A 21,799-nucleotide genomic window follows, 5' to 3' on the forward strand; every position below is an offset into this window, starting at 1 on the left:
GGAGTTGGAAGGAAGATTGCTACAAACCATACTTTAGAGATGATAGCAGTTCAAAAGAAAAAGGACGGTATAGAGACAGATTGCGTCTGGATGGAAAGAGACGGTACTTGCAAAAAAAAAGTGTGCATAGGAAATGGAGACCCATATGAAATAACGGCATTGGAGTAGAAACCCTGAAGACCAACTGCTATTGACTTGGCCTGATCTATTTTCGTTCCTCGTCTGTGGAGTCAGCGTATACACAGCAAACCAATTTTGCAATTATAAATCTCCGGAGGTGCACATCCAATTCACCAAGGACTGGGTACAAGATTTGGCTATTTTTAAGCCTCCATGTTGTGTTTTCGCCGTCATTCAAACAAAGGTAAGTGAACTTGAGTACTGCGAGTAAAATGCGTTTGATTTCCCTCCATTCAGATTAGTGCAAGCATAAATTCATTCATGAGGGGAAAATTACAGTGAGAATATGTAGAGGCTCTGTTAGATGGATAACATAGTGAGTTCAGTGCATTGAAGCGAGATTGTCCTGAAGCATTTAGTCATTCTCTATGGTTAAAGAAATTGCACTAATTAATTCATATATATTATAAATAATCCTAATTATACACCTTGCTTTCGTGTTTATGTCCTATGTAACTAAACATACATTCTATTTTCGTTTTATACATTGATTAATGACCTGTAGAATCTCCTTATCTTATTAAGTGATTCATAATTGTCCCTTAAAGTCGAAGTTTATGCTAGCTCCCTCTTGAAAGTGATTACATCCTTGCATTACATACTTTTTTGCAGGCAGGTTTCTGAAAAAGACCAGGCAGATTTAGAATATAACATGCAGCGTTCTATAGAGGGATACTGTCACAAAATGAATATATTGTTAGTGTTTATTTAGTGCATATTGTTACTTGTTTTTAATATAGTCTAATAGGGCCAGCTCTGAGTAGAGTCTGAGCCAAAAAGTACTGACAGGAAACTGCATGCTTTTGCTGAGCATATGAGGTGCAGGCAGAAAGTGAAACTAAGTAGAGTGTTTGATCGAAACTTAAAGTGTCCGTGACGTCTAGAGGAAGTATATTTAAATATCAGGCTGGCTGCTGCTGCTTCAGACTTGAGCTGGTGTCTCTGTGGGCTCGGTCTCCTTTTCCGGAAATGTAAAATTAAAGATCATTTTTGGAGTTAGACCACTTTGAGCCTAGTCTTTCTTTGCCGTTAAAAGAATACAAAGAACTGAATTTAATAATACATAAAAAGATAAAAGAAAAAATCCATGTATGTGATAACTTTCAAATGTTTTATTTGTTACATTTATGATAAGTGGATTTGAAAGTAGATAAAACACATTTGTGTCGGCCTTGGCTGATTAAAGTTCTTGTCTTTAAATGAACTTTGTCTGTGTGTGTTTCAGGTACCGCACTCTTAAGGACTGAATGAACCAGCATTGCAGCCATGGGTAATTGTGAGCATTACAGGGAAGGTTGAAGACACCCACTGCACCTGTATGACCGGAGTCTCGGATACCTGCACCTATGTTGCTGCTCTTCTGTTTAAAGTAGAAGCAACAGTGAGGATCTGTGGCACAAGGACTGTTACAGATGAACCTGCATACTGGGTTTTGCTGGGTAATATGACCATGATATAGTCAGAAGTTGGCCATAAGATAGGCTTCTCCTCCTCAGCTGCCCCCCCAAAATGCTCTCAATCAAAACATAAACATAGACCATCCGTAGTGACAGGTAAAAGAAGCCGTCCTCAGAAAAGAAAAAAATCCACTTGCTACTGTGGAGGAGTTGTCTCAACTGATGGGAAAATATTTCTCCAAGCATAGTTCTGTTCTGAATAACCCATAATGTTTTATTTAGGGGGTCTACAGTTGTGCCTGAAGTGCATTGCCCTGTAAATAATTTGCATTTACTAAATATGTACTTACTAAATAACACTGTTCAAAAGTTGAATAAAGAAACAAAAAAATGTTTGCCTTTTATACTTAAAACCACTTTGTAGAACATCACATCAGTTACAATGTTGAATTCATGTCGTGTATAGTTTACAAATAACAAAATGTTCACATAAACTCATGACAGCATTTAAATAATATCACCCACTACTAGCATTCTGTAATTTACTGTTTCTTTTGAAAATGTATCACTACATATACAGCACAAGACTTTTAAGAGTATTCAACAGGAGTATCTTTCCCTGGTTTTACTGCCACACATGTTCACCAAAATGCAGCAAACCTTCACCATCTTATCCAGAAGGGTCACCTCTTCACCTTCACATGGAAGAAGTAATCTGATTGGCATGGCGGTATGTAGCATGTAGTTTGAAGCAGTGATGTCGTAGTGCTCCATGTGCCATTGGAACCCAGTCAGGATTTGCTTCATCCATTGCATAGGCTGGTTTGCCTGCAATAATGAAAACAATTAGCAATTCTATAAATAGAACATATATAATAATTCTAATTTTATAACTGTTTACAACTGTTTATAACTTGCATAGTTTATATGTCTGTATAGCTTTTTATTTCATATTTCTGTATAGTTTTCATTATTATATCCTGTTCATAGCCTGTACATAGCTTGTACAACCACTACAGCCTGTGCATACTTATAGTTATAGCATATTCATAACATACCTTCATACCGTGTACATTGTAGCACACCCATAATAGACCCATATTTTGTACCCTCATACCAATAACAGACCCGTTTCTGTAATATATCTATATTATTGCTAATATATATTTGCAATATATCTATATTATGGCTAAAGCACTTCTGGATGGATGCAAACTGCATTTCGTTATCTTGTACTTGTGACATGTGCAATGACAATAAAGTTGAATTCTATTCTATATCTACAAAATCACTCAGGATGTTTGTTCTAATTTGCTATAGGGCTTTGGAGTTGACGTCACGCCGCAATGCATTGTGGTAGCGCGGCACCATTTTCGGGGTCTATGAATCAAAACAAACACACTGTGTTGGAACGACAATTACAAGATGCTTAAAAGCAGCTCAAAAGAGAATGGACTGTATAGAGACCGATTTCGTTCAGAGGTGAAGCGGCGGTACTTGCAGAAAATAGCCTACATTGGAAATGTGGACCCGTATGAAATATGGCCGTGGAGTAGAAACCCTGAAGACCAAGCGCTATTGACGTAGCCTGACATATTTTCGTACCTTGTCTGTGGAGTCAGCGCGTACAAGTCGTCATTCAAACAAAGGTAAGTCATCTCGAGTACTGCGTGTGAAATGCGTTTGATTTCCCTGCAAACATTCAGATTAGTGCAGCATAAATTCATTCATGAGGGGAAATTACAGTGAGAACATGTGGAGGCTGTTAGGTGTATAACATAGTGAGTTCAGTGCATTGATGTGACATTGTCCTGAAGGATTTAGTTATTATTTATCATTAAAGTAATTGCAATGATTTATTCATATTTATTATAAATAATTCTAATTATACATCTTGCTTCCATGTTTGTATCCTGTGTCACTAAAAATACATTTTATTTTAGTTTTATACATTGATTAATGACCTGCAATCTCCTTATCATATTAAATGATTCATAACTGTCACTTTATGCTTTCTCCATCTCTAAAGTGATGACATGCTTGCATTACATACTTTAGGTTCATTTTCTGCAGGCAGGTTTCTGAGAGAGAACAGGCAGATTTACACTATAACATGCAGCGTTCTATAGATGGACACATAAAGAAATGAAAAATGACATGTATGCGCTAACTTTCTAAACACTTTGTTACATTTATGATAAAGTACATTAAACACATTTGTGTTGGCCTTGGCTCATAGTTCTTGTCTTTAAATGAACTTTGTCTGTGTGTGTTTCAGGTCCTGCACTCTCAAAGACTGAATGAACCAGCATTGCAGCCATGGGTCACTGTGAGCATCACAGGGAAGGTTGAAGCCGCCCACTGCACCTGTAAGGCCGGAGTCGCAGAGACCTGCAGCCATGTCGCTGCTTATCTGTTTAAAGTAGAAGCAACAGTGTTGATTTGTGGCACAAGGACTGTTACAGATGAACCTGCATACTGGGTTTTGCTGGGTAATATGACCAATATACAGCCAGAGGTTGACCATAAGATAGACTTCTCCTCTTCAGCTGCCCAAAAAAAGGCTCTTGATCAAAACATACACAGACCATCTGCAGTGACAGGTAAAAGGAGCCGTCCTCAAAACAGAAAACTCCCACCTGCTACTGTGGAGGAGTTGTCACTGCTATTGGATACTTTGCTGGAACACATTAAAGCTGTGGGTTGTGGGAATGACCCATAATGTTTTATCTAGGGGTCTAGATTTATGCCTGTAGTGCACTGCCGTGTAAATAATTTACATTTACTGAATATGTACTGACTGAGTCCCGCTGTTCAAAAGTTGAATAAAGAAACAAACTAATTTTTGCCTCTTTTTTTTTATTAAAACCACTTTATAGAACATCACATCAGGTACAATGTAGAATCCATGTCATTTATAGTTTACAAATGACAAAATGTTTACACAAAATCATGAGTGTTTGCATGATATCACCCACTGCTAACATTACTTTATTTACTGTATCTTTTGAAAAAATACAGCTATTTTAACAGCACAAGACTTAAGAACATTTAACAGGAGCAGGTTTAATTCTTCCCTGGTTTTATTATCACACTGTTCACCAAACGCAGCAAACCTTCACCATCTTATCCAGGAGGGTCACCTCTTCACCCTCACATGGAAGAAGTAATCTGATTGGCATGGTGGTTTGTTTGAAGCAGGTCCCTTGTGTAGCGCTGGAACCCAGTCATGATGTTTCATCCATTTCATAGGCTGGTTTTCTGCAATAATGCCAAATAATTAGCAACTCTATAAATAGAAGGTAGTTCTGCAAAATCACTCAGTAGGATGTTTGTTCTAGTTTGCTATGAGCTCAGAGTGCATAGAAAATAAAACTAATAGGCTATAAAGAGTGATATGAACATATTTAGAACTTACTGGAATGAAAATGTCTGGAGCACCAACAGATATTTGGAGATGGAAGAGAACTGCACGTCAGCTCGACTCACAGCTGCTATCCAGGCTAGACGCCTTCGTTTGCTAACATCGATACACGAGCTGCCTCGTGTTGCTTCCAGGTTGGGAAAGAATGAAAAGATAAACCATTTTCAAGCTTATTCTCTTGCCGGTCGTGCGATCGAACATTGCAGCCGACCACACAGCAAATACGAACTATGGCTGTTGTGCGTGCCTTCGCTCCCTTTTCACTTGCGCTTTGTTTAGACCCCCAAAATGGCGGATCGGGCCAAAATCTTTTCCACGCCCACCCCCGTGACATCACGGTCCAAAGCCCTATTACCTCTGAAAATAAAACTAATAGACTATAAAGAGTACCGTATTTTCACGACCATAAGACGCACTGTACTAAAAGGCGCAGTCTCAGTTATGTGTGCCATTACTGTATTTAACACACACATAAGGCGCACTGGATCATAGGGCGCATACAAGTACCGTATGCGTATTTAAAAATAAAGTGGGAGCAAAACTGAGTTTGGTACTCACATTTTTATTACCAGTAATCGTCATCATCAACAACACACAAGCATACAAGTGTGCGTATTTAAAAATAAAGCAGGAGCAAAACAAAGTTTGGTACTCACATTTTTATCATCAATCAAACCCATCGAAGTCCTCATCCTCTGTGTCTGAATTGAACAGCTGCGCTAAATCTCCATCAAACATTCCAGGTTCACTTTCTTCACTGTCAGAGTCACTTTCCGTGCCGTGCGGCTCCTCGGAAATGATGCCGGCTTTTGCAAAAGCTCGAACAACAGTGCCAGCAGACATGTTAGCCCAAGCATCTACAATCCATTGGCAAATTGTGGCGTAACTCGCCGGGCGCTGCCTTCCACTCTTGGTGAAACTGTGGTCTCCATCGGTCATCCATTGCTCCCAGGCCACTCGCAGCCTTACTTTGAACGGGCGGTTCACACCGATGTCCAGCAGTTGGAGTTCCTTTGTCAGGCCTCCCGGAATGACAGCAAGCTCACAGTTCATTTGTTTCACTTGTTTTTTCACATCGGCTGTGAGGTGGGCACGCATAGAGTCACAGATTAAGAGCGATGGTGATGCGTGGAAAAAACCACCTGGTCTCCTTACATACACCTCCCTCAGCCAGTCTTTCATCATTTCCTCATCCATCCAGCCCTTTTCATTTGCATTAATGATGATTCCTGCTGGAAACTTCTCTTTAGGCAAAGTCTTTCGCTTAAAAATCACCATAGGCGGCAGTTTCTGTCCATTAGCATGGCAGCCAAGCACAACAGTAAAAGAAGACTTTTCATACCCCGTTGTGCGTATCGCTACCGTGCTGGTCCCCTTCTTCTCCACAGTGTGACTCACTGGGATGTCAAAAGTGAGCGGGACCTCGTCCATGTTAGTGATGTGGCTGGGCTGGATGTGTTTGTCGCCGATGTGTTTGCTGCAGTAGGAGCGGAAGATGGCCAGCTTTTCCTTATAATCCGCTGGAAGTTGCTGCGCTACCGTAGTCCTGGTCCGGATGGAAAAATGGCACCGTTTCATAAAAAGTGAAAGTGAAACTGCTTTTAGCCGAATGGTGACCGTCGAAACGCCTCTCCCGCTCGTTCTTTGCTCGATGATCCACCGCTCGAGTCTTTCCTCACACTCGGCCACACTTCACCCTTTAGCGTTCTCATGGTGTTCTCTACTACGTCCTCATTACAACACACAGGGCGCACTGCGCTATAGGGCGCGCCGTACTTTTTGAAGAAAATCTAAGACTTTTAAGTGCGCCTTATGGTCGTGAAAATACGGTAATATGAAATTATTTAGTACTTCTGAATGAAAATGTCTGGAGCCCACCGACATATTTTTGTGGATGGTAGAGAACTGAATATCAGCTTGTCTCACAACTGTTATCCAGGCTAGATGTTTTTTTTGGTAACATCCAAAACATGAGCTCCCTCACGTTGTTTCCAGGTGGGGAAAGAATAAAAAGAGATCCATTTTTCCAGCTTATTCCCTTCCTGATTGTGCGATCTAACATTACAACAAACAACACAGCAAGTGTGAACCATTGCTGATGCCTTTGCTCCTTTAGCCCTTTGTTTGACCTGCTAAAATGGCACCTTGACGGTCACGACCCCTCCCGTGACATCACGCTCCAAAGCCTAGGACAAGCTGATGGCATAAGAGGTAAGTACAACTCCTCCGGTTTCATATGCAATAAAAATTATTGTGCTACCTTACGTGGTTCCAGTTCTACAGTGATTTTAAAATAGTTATGCAAGACCGGTCTTAAAGGGTTAAGTCAAGTCATCTTTTGTCAGCCAAAGTGCACAAAGTACAGAGGACTATAATAAAAAGAATTAAAATAGATAAGATGAAAACATTATAGAAGTATTGTAAGACATCCATATATGTTTGTACAAAATATGTGTACATGCAAATATGCACATACAGTGGGGCAAAAAAGTATTTAGTCAGCCACCGATTGTGCAAGTTCCCCCACTTAAAATGATGACAGAGGTCAGTAATTTGCACCAGAGGTACACTTCAACTGTGAGAGACAGAATGTGAAAAAAAAATCCATGAATCCACATGGTAGGATTTGTAAAGAATTTATTCGTAAATCAGGGTGGAAAATAAGTATTTGGTCAATAACAAAAATACAACTCAATACTTTGTAACATAACCTTTGTTGGCAATAACAGAGGTCAAACGTTTACTATAGGTCTTTACCAGGTTTGCACACACAGTAGCTGGTATTTTGGCCCATTCCTCCATGCAGATCTTCTCGAGAGCAGTGATGTTTTGGGGCTGTCACCGAGCAACACGGACTTTCAACTCCCGCCACAGATTTTCTATGGGGTTGAGGTCTGGAGACTGGCTAGGCCACTCCAGGACTTTCAAATGCTTCTTACGGAGCCACTCCTTTGTTGCCCGGGCGGTGTGTTTTGGATCATTGTCATGTTGGAAGACCCAGCCTCGTTTCATCTTCAAAGTTCTCACTGATGGAAGGAGGTTTTGGCTCAAAATCTCATGATACATGGCCCCATTCATTCTGTCCTTAACACGGATCAGTCGTCCTGTCCCCTTGGCAGAAAAACAGCCCCATAGCATGATGTTTCCACCCCCATGCTTCACAGTAGGTATGGTGTTCTTGGGATGCAACTCAGTATTCTTCTTCCTCCAAACACGACGAGTTGAGTTTATACCAAAAAGTTCTACTTTGGTTTCATCTGACCACATGACATTCTCCCAATCCTCTGCTGTATCATCCATGTGCTCTCTGGCAAACTTCAGACGGGCCTGGACATGCACTGGCTTCAGCAGCGGAACATGTCTGGCACTGCGGGATTTGATTCCCTGCCGTTGTAGTGTGTTACTGATGGTGACCTTTGTTACTTTGGTCCCAGCTCTCTGCAGGTCATTCACCAGGTCCCCCCGTGTGGTTCTGGGATCTTTGCTCACCGTTCTCATGATCATTTTGACCCCACGGGATGAGATTTTGCGTGGAGCCCCAGATCGAGGGAGATTATCAGTGGTCTTGTATGTCTTCCATTTTCTGATGATTGCTCCCACAGTTGATTTTTTCACACCAAGCTGCTTGCCTATTGTAGATTCACTCTTCCCAGTCTGGTGCAGGTCTACAATACTTTTCCTGGTGTCCTTCGAAAGCTCTTTGGTCTTGGCCATGGCGGAGTTTGGAGTCTGACTGTTTGAGGCTGCGGACAGGTGTCTTTTATACAGATGATGGGTTCAAACAGGTGCCATTCATACAGGTAACGAGTGGGGGACAGAAACGCTTCTTACAGAAGACGTTACAGGTCTGTGAGAGCCAGAGATTTTCCTTGTTTGAGGTGACCAAATACTTATTTTCCACCCTGATTTACGAATAAATTCTTTACAAATCCTACCATGTGAATTCACGGATTTTTTTTTCACATTCTGTCTCTCACAGTTGAAGTGTACCTCTGGTGCAAATTACTGACCTCTGTCATCATTTTAAGTGGGGGAACTTGCACAATCGGTGGCTGACTAAATACTTTTTTGCCCCACTGTACGTTCTCTGCGGCCTGTTGGAGCGAGGGGGGGGGGGGGGGGGGGGGGAGGAGTTGGCCATCCGACTGGGGTCTGGAATGTGGGGCCTCCCTGCACCCAGACCCAGGTAGTGTTACCTGGGTCTGGGTGCAGTTTCCCCCTCCGGGGGCAAGGGTACCTAGACCTGGGGCTTAGAGTACGCTTGGGGAGTGTGATTGTGTGTACAGTGTCTCTTTATGTCTGTCTCCACGTTGGTTGAGTGTGGAGTAAGTGCATATGAGAGCATGAGGGTGGGAATGGATGTTTGTGTCTGTGTGTGTCTGTATGTCTGTGTCTATATGTCAGGTTGGGTATCAGACGCCACCTCTCTGGGGACATCTCAGGCCCTCCAAGGTTTGGAGGCCTATCTCCCCCCACCACCACTTCCCCTGCTGGTGGCGGACTCCCTCAGACATCGGTGCGTTGGTGGTTCTTTGTGTCTGGGGATGGGCGTCCAGGTACACACCGGCTCACTCCTTAGCGGCCGCTTATCGGGGCCTGGAGCCTGGGGCTCGCTCGGGCCACTTCGGAGGTGGGGTGCCCCTGGCCTTTCGGCCTGGGGCTCGGTCACTCAGGCACAGCTGGCTGCCGGCGGAGCTCACGGGCGCGTCACTGCAACCCCCCCTGGCTTCTGCTCCGCGGCTGCTGAGTGAGCCCTCATCTGGGACTCTCCTCAGCTCTTTCTGGGACAGTGGCGCAGCTGCCCCTCTGTTGGTCTTCCATGGTCTCTTGTGTTCTGGGGGCCTCTGGATGTCTGGAGTTTTGATCTCCTCCATACCTGCTTCATAACATAGAGGACAGGGCTGTGGCCCCCCCACACCCTCTAGCAGATCATGACATGAAGGAACCTTTTAAAAAAACAAGCGCGTCCATGCTCACAGGTGTACACACAGGTGAACACACAAACAAACTACACCCCTTTTTGGCTCCTACCTCAAAGCACACTGTGTTCTGTTGATCTTATGTGCTGCACAATAATGTTTAATATTTAGTATTTACTGTCATATTCCCATATATCATTGTGATGTTGTTTATTCTATTACTCTTGTTCTCTTCTGCTTGTTTTCTTTTTTCTTTCTCAACAGGTGATCCAGGTGATTGATATATGCATTTTTTTTTCTCTGCCCGTTCTGTTGGTTTTTGTTTTTTGCCCTTCTCCCCCGTCCCTCTTCTCAGCTCTTTCTCTTTCTTTCTCCCCTTCTTTCCTCCAGTCAAGTCTGTCCCGTATTCAGCAAGTGAAAATAAAATAAACAATAAAAGGTGAATCAAATGGACCATTATGGCAAGGCTGGGATGGTCAATTTGGTAAAGTAAATCCGTTGGGCATCTTTCTTTGCCTTTAGACAATAATTCTGATGGCAAAAGAGCCAAACGGGACAGGCAGAAAAAAAGAAATTTCTCCCCTGTAAAATTCACATTTTCTCCAACATTCTCTCAACACCACTGTAATTTCATCATCAACATATAGCCTGTAACTACAGTTTTCTTCATACAAAATCTCAGTAATCCTGTGGTAGAGAAACATCATTAAGTTGTGTCCTGCTGTAAATCACATGATCAAATCACATGATTAACCACCGGCTGTAAAAAGAAATGTAAATGTTAGCGCTGCGCAGGTGTATACACTCTTTCAGTAATCTCTGTGAGCAACACAAGGTAGTGAATGACACACACATGGTAAATTCACAGACACAGAAAAATTTAAACTAAAAAGGTTAAATTTTCAGAGTTCACATAGTCATGTGACCCAAGTTTCCTCCTGTGGTCTCCTTCTGCTCCTGCAACAGAGACACACACAGAGATACACCCACACCTTTGTCAGGTGGGGGTTAACTTCACACAATGGTGTTAAGTCAGTCAGTCAGTTTACCATTTATTTTAAAATTCTTACTCATTCACTCAGTGATTCCTTCTTTTGCTGATTGTGGAAATTATCGTCGCATTCGTTTCCACGCTCAGCAAAACGACGTCATTTCAAAAAGAAAAAGAATTTAGACTGGATTTCCTCGTTGAATCCTTTTGGACAGGAACTTGTTTCCTAATTGTCCCAAATAAGTGGCTTTCTCCTGAGCCCATTTTAATTTTGGAGAAGCTCACTTTGCAACAGTTTTCTCGACGCCGCTTCGATTCTAATCGTGCAGATCTGCTCAAACAAAGATCATCAAACAAAACTTTCAGTGCACCATGAAAGTAACAAAATAAAAGAAAGGAAATCAAGGAAAGCAAAGGAAAGAAAGGCCTTGTTTAAGTCATGACACGTGTTCTTCATGCCAGGGGGATAAATCGTAAGAACCCAATTGGCAGGTTCAACTTTAGTAATAAAAGACAAATCAACAGCCAGTTTAATCTCAAACATTCATCCAATCAGCCATACACACAACATACAGCATAACCCTGTTGTCTTAGCACATAATAAGTTTCTTCTCATGTAACTAATATGCATGTAGGGTTGGTATAGTTAATGCATCTTCAGTATGTTTTTGTGTTCCTCTCTCATCACACTTTCATTATTCTCATCACTGCTTAAACAACACACATCTCTCTGGTTTTTTTTTTTTTTAACTGTACTTTTCTCCAAAACAGAAAGAAGCATTACAGCTGTTTCAGACTGAGAAACACCAAACACTCTTCATGCTATCATTCATCCACACAACTATTTTATTTCTTTTCGTCCACTGGGCAGGTGACCTGCAGAATCACGTCTGCCCCAGCTGGATACCTTTTCACACACACCATGACGTCAAACACTCACACTCGCGGAATTGATCAGGAGAAAAACTTTCTTCATCTTCACACTCTGTTACAGAAACACCATATGTTGTTTTTTTTTTTTTTTGTGTTGTGTCAGGGATGGATATGTGGTTGTAATGTTTGTGTTCACTAACTTTACTTTCTGTTTCCTACCCTGCCTAGTCTGTCTTGGACTCAATGCTGCTCCTAATGCCTCTCCATACTCAGCCTTTAATTTCTCCTCCACTTCTGCCTCTGCTCTCTCACACTCTTCTCTGGCTCTACTTTCTGCTAACATTCTTGCTCTTTCTAATGCTTTTCTACAGTGTTGTTCTAAAGTAGTTGCAGTGGATTGAGCTGTAGTTTCGTCCTCTGGTTTCACAACTACTGCTTGCAATATTGCTCTTTTAACATTCTGTGCTTCTCTCCTCTTCTGAGCCTGCTCCAGCCACAACTTAGCAACTGCTAACTGCAATTCCTTCCTCTGCTTCGCTTTCCCTGTTTTACCTGCTACACTTACAGCTATTCTTTCTACAAGCATTTTACACTGAACTTCCACTAATGTCCCTTCAAATCCATATTTCTCACACCAACAACCTACATACTGCGTGCTGCCGGGTAAAAATTTCTCCATAAATTTTACATCCCCTTCTAAGGCAGACTTACACATTTTATTCTCCATTACAAGACAACAATCAGCCACACTCACGCAGACCACGTCTGGCCCGCACACACACACAACATAGGCCTATCGCTTGCGTCTGCACGCACAGCTAGCGCCTGCACGCACAGCTAGCGCTCTCTGTTGAAAACTCTCAAACTCCCCATGTGGCGGAGAATTCAACCTTCGGACACTCTCTAACGCCCCAAATGGCGGAGATTCCGGACTCCTCACGGCGGAGCTACCGAACCTAGGTTATCTCCACGCCCCACACGGCGGAGAAGCCTGCGTCTCTCTCACGCGGCTAGCGCGCTCCCGTACCTGCAGTCAACGCAGGGTCACGTAGCCGCTCTTTAAGGCCTTCTGTACTCACTGTTTGTTTACGTTCATGGGAAGAGTCTCTGGATCCCGTCAATCGTCATCCATCCCGAGGGGAGTTCAGGCGCAAACTTCCCGGCCTGGTGACAAAGCAAAGTGAAACACCAGGGCTTTACGTCAATCATCCCAGACGTTGCGGTGGCGTCCTCTCCCTCTCCTCGGTGGATGCAATGTGTTAGGCTCCGGCTCGGAGGACCAAATAAATGTTGGGTCTGTGTTTCCACAAACCCCGCTAATTCTAGAGACTTACTCATCATGAAGAAAACAAGACAGTCGATCGATCGATTACTTGCGCAAGGGAGGCCTCGTCTGTGTCCAGCACCACAAATGACCCCGATGATGGCCTCCTCTCACTGCCTTTTATTGACAAACTTCAAACAATAGTTTACAAAACACCTCCCCTTGCAACCCCCTTTGGTTACAAAGACAAGGAACTGTATGTAGATGTATACACTGAGTGTGTGTGTATGTGTGTGTGTGTGTGTGTGTGTGTGTGTGTGTGTGTGTGTGTGTGTGTGTGTGTGTGTGTGTGTGTCAGACCTCCTGCTGACAGAAGGGTCGTAAACCCAGGAAGTTTACATCAAAAGAAACAGATCTTTCAGATAGGATGTAGCTACAATAAAACCTCCCCCAGCACAGAGTGGCTGGAGAGGTGGTCAGGATCAAAGGAATGGCTTTGATCCTACTGCTTGAACTAAGACTGTACAAATTTAAGAAACACAATGGCAACATTCAACAATTAGACTTAACAAGACGTTTTCAAAAATCTCAGTTTTCAGTGAAAACGCCGTTTACGTGTGGATGAAAGGCGCAAACGCTCAGAAAAATCTGCGTTTTCAAAAATCCCGGTGTAAGTGTGGGCGTGGCCTTACTCAGCTTTGATGCTGCTGACGTGGTCACTGGATAAAATGAAGTAACCGGTCAAGGCAGCAGTGGCAGAGCAACCCTTATATTCGGTTTCTTATGTTTAAAAAATACTCAGTTACAGCGCACGTTTAAACAGATGATCTTTGTAGGTGGGATAAACCTGCTCTCAGCAAGAAGGTCGTGGGTTTGAATCCATGTCTGATTCTCTCCTGGTACCCTGACATCCTCCCACAGTTTAACTGCTTCTTGCCTAATAACAGCTGGGATAGGGTTACACACACACAGTCCTGTTTTCATACCTCTGTGGGGACATTGATGTAATGCTTTACCTAACCCTAACCCTAAAAACTGAATGCCTGACCCAAACCTTCAGCCCTAAACCTAACCACAACCTAATCGTACCCCTGACACTAAAACACCATGTTTAGTCTCAAAAATGCCTTCAAACTCTTGGCGACGCTCATTTTGTCCACAAGTGGAGTCACGTTCCAGTTTCTGTAAACATGGTGCAAACACACACGACCCTGAGCTGAAAAGATGGATGGATGTGTAAAATCCATATTGCTGCTGTTCACAGCAGGACTTTGTTTAGCTTCTGTACCAGTATTCCTGAACTGGCTTCTCCAAACCGGCAGCCTGCTGTTACGATCAGCTGTGGGAAATCTACAAACTCATTACAAAATATCAGAACTAAGACTTTTATTTTGACGGGTGGCGTCTCAGCTTCAGCGTGTTGATGGGCACAGCCATGGTTACCACAGCTGGAGTTGGTGTACGGCGAGCTGTGAGAGGACAGAGATGGAGAACGCACATTTAACTCTTTAACAGGAGATACGTTACGACTAACAGACGACTGCTGTCTACATGATGTCTTTGCAGCCCTTATGCTACATGTTACACAACTTTTCTTCATGCCAACAAGACTGAGGTGCCACATAGTCGACACACACAGCTGATTATGATGCATGTTTTACTATTGCTATGTTCACATCATCTGCTTGGCTTTATTACTGAAAGCCTGGAGATCCTCTGACGTGTGCATAGCTGATGTGAAGTATGATTAGTCCTACATGACATCAACAACAGAGGCAGTGAAAGCTTTGTTGTTAACAGGTTGTAGGTAAAGTCAAATGTCTACTTCTACACTTGTGTTGGGTAAAGTTCTTCTCACTGCAGCAGATTTATATCTGTGCTTTCACAGGGCGTGATGTGGAGCTCAGCGCTGAGGTGCAGGTCTCCTTGGAGACGGCATCCTGGCTGAAATATTATCATGCTTCCAAAACATTTCAGCTTTTATTTTGAAAGAAACAAGACTTGAAAACGAATCCCCTTCTTCCTCTTTGTCTTTGTTCTTCAGAGGAGTGTCACCTGGACAAACTCAGGGCTGTTCTAGAGCCTTTCTTATTATTTGACTCCATAGAAATAAAACTGAATCGAATCAAACAAAAACTCCCAAACAGCTAAAACACTTTGCTTTATTCTCTTTTTTAACAAATACGTTGAAGTCCATCCATAACAACACAGCTGAGATCTCCTTTGTAATCAAGTGTTTACATCCTTTGTACAGATCTGCATACAAAACAATCATTTACGTCCCACAGAAGTCTAGTTACACGTAACTATACAAGAACTGGTGAATGACAGAAACATAAGACACATGATCACAGGTGATAACAAAAAGAGAAAGAATTCATGTGTTAGTGATGTTTTTCAGCCCTGATGGCTCATGTTGGAGAAACAAGCTGAGGTACGTGGAAAGTTCACACACACAAGTGGGCGTGAGCGCACACACAGAGAGAAACACAACTGAAGCATCTGTTTGCTGTTTCTGCTTTCATAATCTCTGCTGCTGTGTCAGGCTGGGGTCTCTCAGTGACGTGGTTGAGGTGAAGTATGACGAGTATCCCTGATTCAGTCCATCGAGACAAAGGGCAAAGAAAGCTGTTGTTAACAAACTCTATGGTGATGTGGCATTTAGCTCTGACTCTACGCTCTGCTGAATCCTTTGAACCTGCTGATCAGTAAAGCTCTACGTGCTGCAGCAGATTGACCTCATCTGTGTTCACAGGTGTGGACCTCAGCGCTGAGGTGCAGGAGACTTTCATTCAGTTCTCCCTGCAAACAGCATCCAGCCTGGAAATACTGTCATCTTTCCCACAAATGCTGCTCTTATCTCAGAGAAGAAGTCTGATGTAAATAACTGCAATCAACATAACAGCAATCAATAATGCCAACATGATGACTGTTCATAGCTCCTGCTTTGAAATACTGAACTTAAACATTGACCTGATGAAAGATCACAATTCACAGTGGCCCACTGTCAGAATCATTCTGAATATAAACTCATCGAGTTAATCTGAACCTTTCTCAAATGTGCTGTGAATAAATGCTGCTGCAAGCCACTGTGGGAAAGCTGTGTTATTATCATGGAAACATCTGTGACACATTCACAGAGGACGAGGACACAAAGGGACGACACGCAGAGGCTGTGTTAAAGTCAAAAATCCAAATCTTTAGTCCTAAACAGGCAGTGGTTACAAACAGGAAGACGAGCAGTCCATTAAACAGTCTACAGGGTCAAACATACAGAGAATTCAAACAGCTATTAAAAACAAATAACTGGACACTGAAAAACTTCAGTGATGTGTGAGGCACCAAAGGGAAGCAGCTGAGTATATTCAATGAATTATCTTCAAATACAAAGACAGAAACTCCTACAGGCAGCATGCAAACTGAGCAGGATACACAAAGATCAGAGATTACAAAAGAAATCAGAAAAGGATTTCAAACTTACTGAGAGCAAGGCCTCTGTTACAAATCTGTCTAATAGAAAAACATGCTGTACAGATACAATACGCTCAGTGTTCATGGTCATTTAAAAACTGGCTCTACCTGAACCACTTCAATATTTTATGAAGTCACTGAGTCGACCATTTCTACAGTTTGTTTCCTTCATTGCAGTTAGAGTGCGGCTGGTAAGGATGAAAACACACACAGAGCGTAAATTGTCTTTGTTAGTAACAAACGTCAGCAAAGAAAAGACAAAACACACAAACACTCTCATGATATTCATGAATCATTAGAAAGCATCCAAACATTCTGCTCGTGGACTTTTACAGTCTTATTTGCACTCGCTCATCTTCATAATCATCCTGATCAATACATGACAGGGGAGGCTTTGAGGTAGGCGGGGCTCTCTGCTGATGTCAGCATGAAAGGCAGGACCAGCGTCTGCCACATGTTGGTGAAACATCACAGTACACTGGCGTGGTTTCCTTTCTAGATGTTGGACGTTTGACACTTCAACGTTGAGGCCAACAAGAAGACACAGTTTTGGGTCGGGTTGCTGCAGGGTTTCTAACTGAGCAAAAGCAGAAGCACACAGACCAACAGGGATCAGATGCTGAGTGTTAGAGGAACATCTGTGCTGATCACTGAATGCTGCTGTGGTCTCTTGTTGAAGTTGGCTGGTGGGACAGTCTAATAGTGATATCCTGCCCATCGGAGGAACACTTTTAAAAACACATGCAATACTTTGTTTGTGTTACAGTCACAGTTTATGTTATTTTTGTCCTTTAAAAGTGTTGCTGTACTATAAAGTCCTATAATTTGAGGCTAAAATGGCTCAGAGAGTCTCTCTCTCAGAGGATCTCCTTTGAAAGTGGAGACGGCTTTATCCGCTGATCCACGTCACTTTACCTGGATGTTTTCTTTGAAGCTGGATGAAGACTCCTCTCCCTCACTCCTGCTGCAGCTGTGTGGTCCAGTTGGCCTCTGAGGTCACAGTCAACATCTGTAGCAGAAGAGGGGAAATAAAAGTCCAGGTTACCAAAACTGGGAGCTTTTCCAAAATAGAGCGTAACTGGACTTTTTCAGCCTTACAGGCAGATAGTCGTCTGAAGCTGCAGCTTTTTCTTTTTAGCTTTTTCCAATCTCTGCTCTCGGCTTTCTTTGAGAACATGTCTGCTTTCTTGGGTCTGTCTGCTGTTGGTGAAGAGACTAAATCCACATACTCGCTACTAAGATCTCCTCAAGTAGTCTCAACCAGATTACAGTTTAAGAGTAAATGTCTCCTGAGAGTTTCACCTTGGGGAGATGCTGTCTTGCTAACATGCAATCATGAGCATTAATCTATGAGGTGAAAAAGTCATTTTAAAAGCTCCAGCCACAAGTTTTATTTCATCTGTGTTTTGGTCAGAGTCCCATCAGACCTCCAGAATGGTGTCAGAGTGTTTTCTATCCACGTGATGAGCACAGGCCTCAGGTCCAGACCTCCACGGGCACCATAGCCTCTTTGGAGCTAATAGGTGCAAGAAGGTTTTGTTGGGATAGGAACTGAAGAGGAAACTGACGAGGAAGGCAAGGATCTTCTTCAGCTCCTCCGAGCCGGGACCTCTTTGTGTAGGCCAGCATTGGCCAGGTAGCCCTCCAGCATTGCTGGATGGCCGACAGTGGAAAACCTAGAGGAGTAGGAGAGAAACAGCAGCTTGGAGCATGTCTTTATACTGTTTAGTCTTTAGAGCCACAGACTTTCTTTTAATGTCATTGTTCAGGATCTATGACTGATTATGTATTTATTGTATTCCTCCATGACTGTGTGACAGCAAGTGGAAAAAACCAGCTTCACCTTTGTTGATATGCTTGTAATTTTAATATTGATTAAATGGCCCATGAAATAATAGAAAGCTCATATATGAAAATGTATTTTAAGAAGTAAAATGTTAATCTGAGTACAAAGGAGTACACTCACCTTCTGGTAGATGGAGGTGTAGCGAGCGCTGGTGAACATCCAGGCCTCCTCGTAGAACTGATCACTGATTGGATCCAAAACATCGATGGAGGATCTGTGTAAGCGCTGAGGATCGTCCTGATGGACAGAACAGAAGGAGAGTGAGACAAGTGAAGATATACTAAACAACACTGTGACATGAACTGAGCCACACACAGTTTGATTCACAGGTGATTGACACATTATTTGACCACGAGCAATCTTTTCTGGTTTGACGCTGTCTTTGTAGCCAGAAACCAGCTCTCTCCTCGGCTTCCTCCACTACACGCTTCCCCCACGCCAGTCTCCTCCGTCACTATAAAGGGGAGAGTCATGAGCTCCATCACCCTCACCTGTGCCGTCCAACGTCCCGCCACCAGCCTCCACTGCAGCAGGCCAGAGACCACACCCCTGCCACAATAAGTAAAAGTATATCCTTGCTGTACCCTTAATGCTAAATGTGCTAAATTAACCGCTGCCTTTGCCCCTTTGGGATTATTCTTATGTCACTAGGATGTTGACCTTTGACCTTCACATTAGAGAGATGGGCAGACATAATTAGTGTATGAATTTTAAAGTAACAGGTAATAAAGAGAGTGTAGCAAATGTAGTCAGGTTTATTACTCTGTATCACACATGAGTGCCCGAGGGAGGCGGGGCTGACTGGGGAGACACAGGAAACAGAGAGACAGGGCTGACTCGACATGAAACGATGAAACGTGGGACACGGGAACAGAAACTAAACACAGGCTGAAATGAACACTGAGGGAGGGAGAACTAAGATTACTGAGAGCCTGATAAATAAGAAGAACAAAAACCAAGAAAAACAAGAGTCAAAGAAAACCAAAAACACAAAGCATTGGGCCAGGACCCACTGCTGTGACATTTATATGTGATAAAAACATTAAAAACTGCTCAGATGTTGAAATCTTTCTACGTATACTTTAGGTTCAGCTCTCCAGCCTGGCATTTGGTTAAGCATGATTCAAACATTTGATTTTGTTTAACTGGTTTTAATTATAGTTACTTTTTTATGAACATTTGTTGCAGCATTTAAAAATACATCATTTATTTTCAAACTTTTATTTGATTTAGAGCATCATATTTGACCAACGTAAATGTTTTAATTTCATATAAAATAACTGAAGCAGTGAACTAAATATCTGAAATCTTTCCTTCCTTAAAAGTTATAATCCTACTTAAGTTATAGTGCAAACGCTTAAGCAACAAATATACTTGATGCTAATTAATTAATATTTCCCTTTGATGTTGCAACTATGCGGTCACTTCTGTCTTTAAACAAAATAATATTTTCCAGTTACAGAAATCATAAAGTCCAAACTACACTGAAAAAAATATGTTGTTGGATTTACTTAATTCAATGGTGGACATTTGTTGCACACAGATGTTTTGCTTTGGCAGCAACTTAAACAATTGAGTTAAATTAACACAATTTATTCAAGTTCAATAAGCCTGTGCAATTTGTGTTGATAAAATGTGACTTAAACATGTTTTGATGAAGTAATTTGAGCTCTTGGAATATTTTAATCCTTCACAATTTTCTCACTTTATCCCAACACCATTCGATAACTTTTACCCAATACTACTTGGTCACTTAAATACTACATGTTATCTTCAAATTACATTTTGCTATTATATTCTAGTATCAAATACACAATTTTCAAATGGAGGCCTTATAACAGATTGTATTGTTCTCTTCCAAGATGGTTGCTGGCATCCACCAGTAACCTTTCAAAACAAAATGTCTAATTTCACTGCATTGACAGTAGGTAAAGAATTAAACTGACATTACTCCTCCACTGAATCTACATAAATCAACAGTTAAATAATGTCAGTTCTTCCGTGTTCTCTGGAATCAATCACAGCAAAGAAATTAGACTGTTTCTTTTGAAAAATGTTGGGAAAGAACAAATCAAGATCAAAAATCAAGATTCAGTTAAACAACAATTATAACTAAACAATTTGAGATAATGTTAGTTTCCATTAACATTAAATTAGGTTACTGAATTGGCAAACACCTTCCTATTAACATTACCCATTTTACCCCAATAACTAAAGAAATTAGCACTTGCAGGTCAAAACCTTTATTCAAGAGATGCAAAAATAACATTGATACAGTGACTGTCAAAAATTACAGCACTGATCATACTGTGACATGTTGGTTCAAAACAGCACACTTAGAAATATTCAACATTCTTTACTTCAACTGAATGAAACTGAAAACACCATTTCACACGACCCATATGGGATATTTAGACTGTATAACTGTTCACTCTACATCTCTTCACTAGTAAAAGAAAGAAAAAATACAAAGAGAAATTTAAAAATGCTGCCAAAATGCTGCACAGAGCAAAAGGAAAAACAAACAACAACAAAAAAATGGCCCTGTCCTCATGGCAGTTGCAGTGTATATAAAAATGAGCCCTGCGATCTGTTCCTGGAATTGAGCTTCAAAAATGCAGCAGAACAAGTGTGAGATTTAAATGTCTTCTCACCTAGAGCTGATCACCTTGCATGCATAACAGTGAGCTTTCCTTGCAGGAGCAGTTTTGTCTTAGTTGTGAGCTTTTCTTGTACCGGACTCTGCGCCCCAATTTTAGTGTCAGACCACACATTCAGAGTATTCCATCAGAACCAACCACGACGCAAGAGGAACACTGATGACGTGCAACCCCATGACCCAATCTGGGGCAGTGATGTACCAGCGGAGTTCAAGTTGTGGACCACCGGACAGAAGGTCCTGCACTCACTGTTCCCATGGGTCCGAACTGGAAGAAACACGTTAAGAATTGAGACTCTTGACTACCGATTTGGACTTTTCCTGAACAGCTCAACAAAGATAAATAAGGCTCAGAATGAGGAAATCGACGCGATCAGAATAGTGGTCATGCAACACAGGGTCGCCCTGGACATGATTCTCGCTGAGAGAGGGGGCCTCTGTGTCTTATTCAACACCACTTGTTGCACCTATATCCCGGACAACGTGCACTCCTTGACCATGACCACCGCCCTAGACAAGTTGCGACAACTGAGTAATGCGCAGCAACAAGACTATGTCACGAACAATGAGGACTGGCTGACCTGGCTGCTGAGTGGCAGCTGGAAGACCCTCGTGATAAAAGGACTCGTACTGATAGGAGTTCTGCTTCTATTATTGTGCTTGTTTTCTACATGTATCCTACCATGCATAAGATCCATGATTGACAAAATGGTACAGGCCACAGTAATTACCTATGTTGGACTGCCACTAGAAGATGAACCGGATGAAGATTTAG

General features: G+C 42.2%; 1 long non-coding RNA gene across 2 annotated transcripts; it reads right to left on the reverse strand.

Moving 5' to 3' along the window:
* Positions 1-16,221: 16,221 nt before the first annotated feature.
* On the reverse strand, positions 16,222-18,164 carry LOC143415955 (uncharacterized). Of its 2 annotated transcripts, XR_013096384.1 has the most exons (3): positions 17,618-18,164; positions 17,435-17,528; positions 16,222-17,096 (listed from the first exon to the last, which is right to left on the reverse strand). It is a non-coding gene; the product is annotated as an uncharacterized LOC143415955 (long non-coding RNA). The 2 variants fall into 2 exon arrangements; XR_013096383.1 differs by having other exon boundaries at positions 17,435-18,164.
* Positions 18,165-21,799: the final 3,635 nt, after the last annotated feature.

The sequence above is a fragment of the Maylandia zebra genome, unplaced genomic scaffold, assembly GCF_041146795.1.
Source record: "Maylandia zebra isolate NMK-2024a unplaced genomic scaffold, Mzebra_GT3a scaffold11, whole genome shotgun sequence".
Taxonomy (NCBI): Eukaryota; Metazoa; Chordata; class Actinopteri; order Cichliformes; family Cichlidae; genus Maylandia; species Maylandia zebra.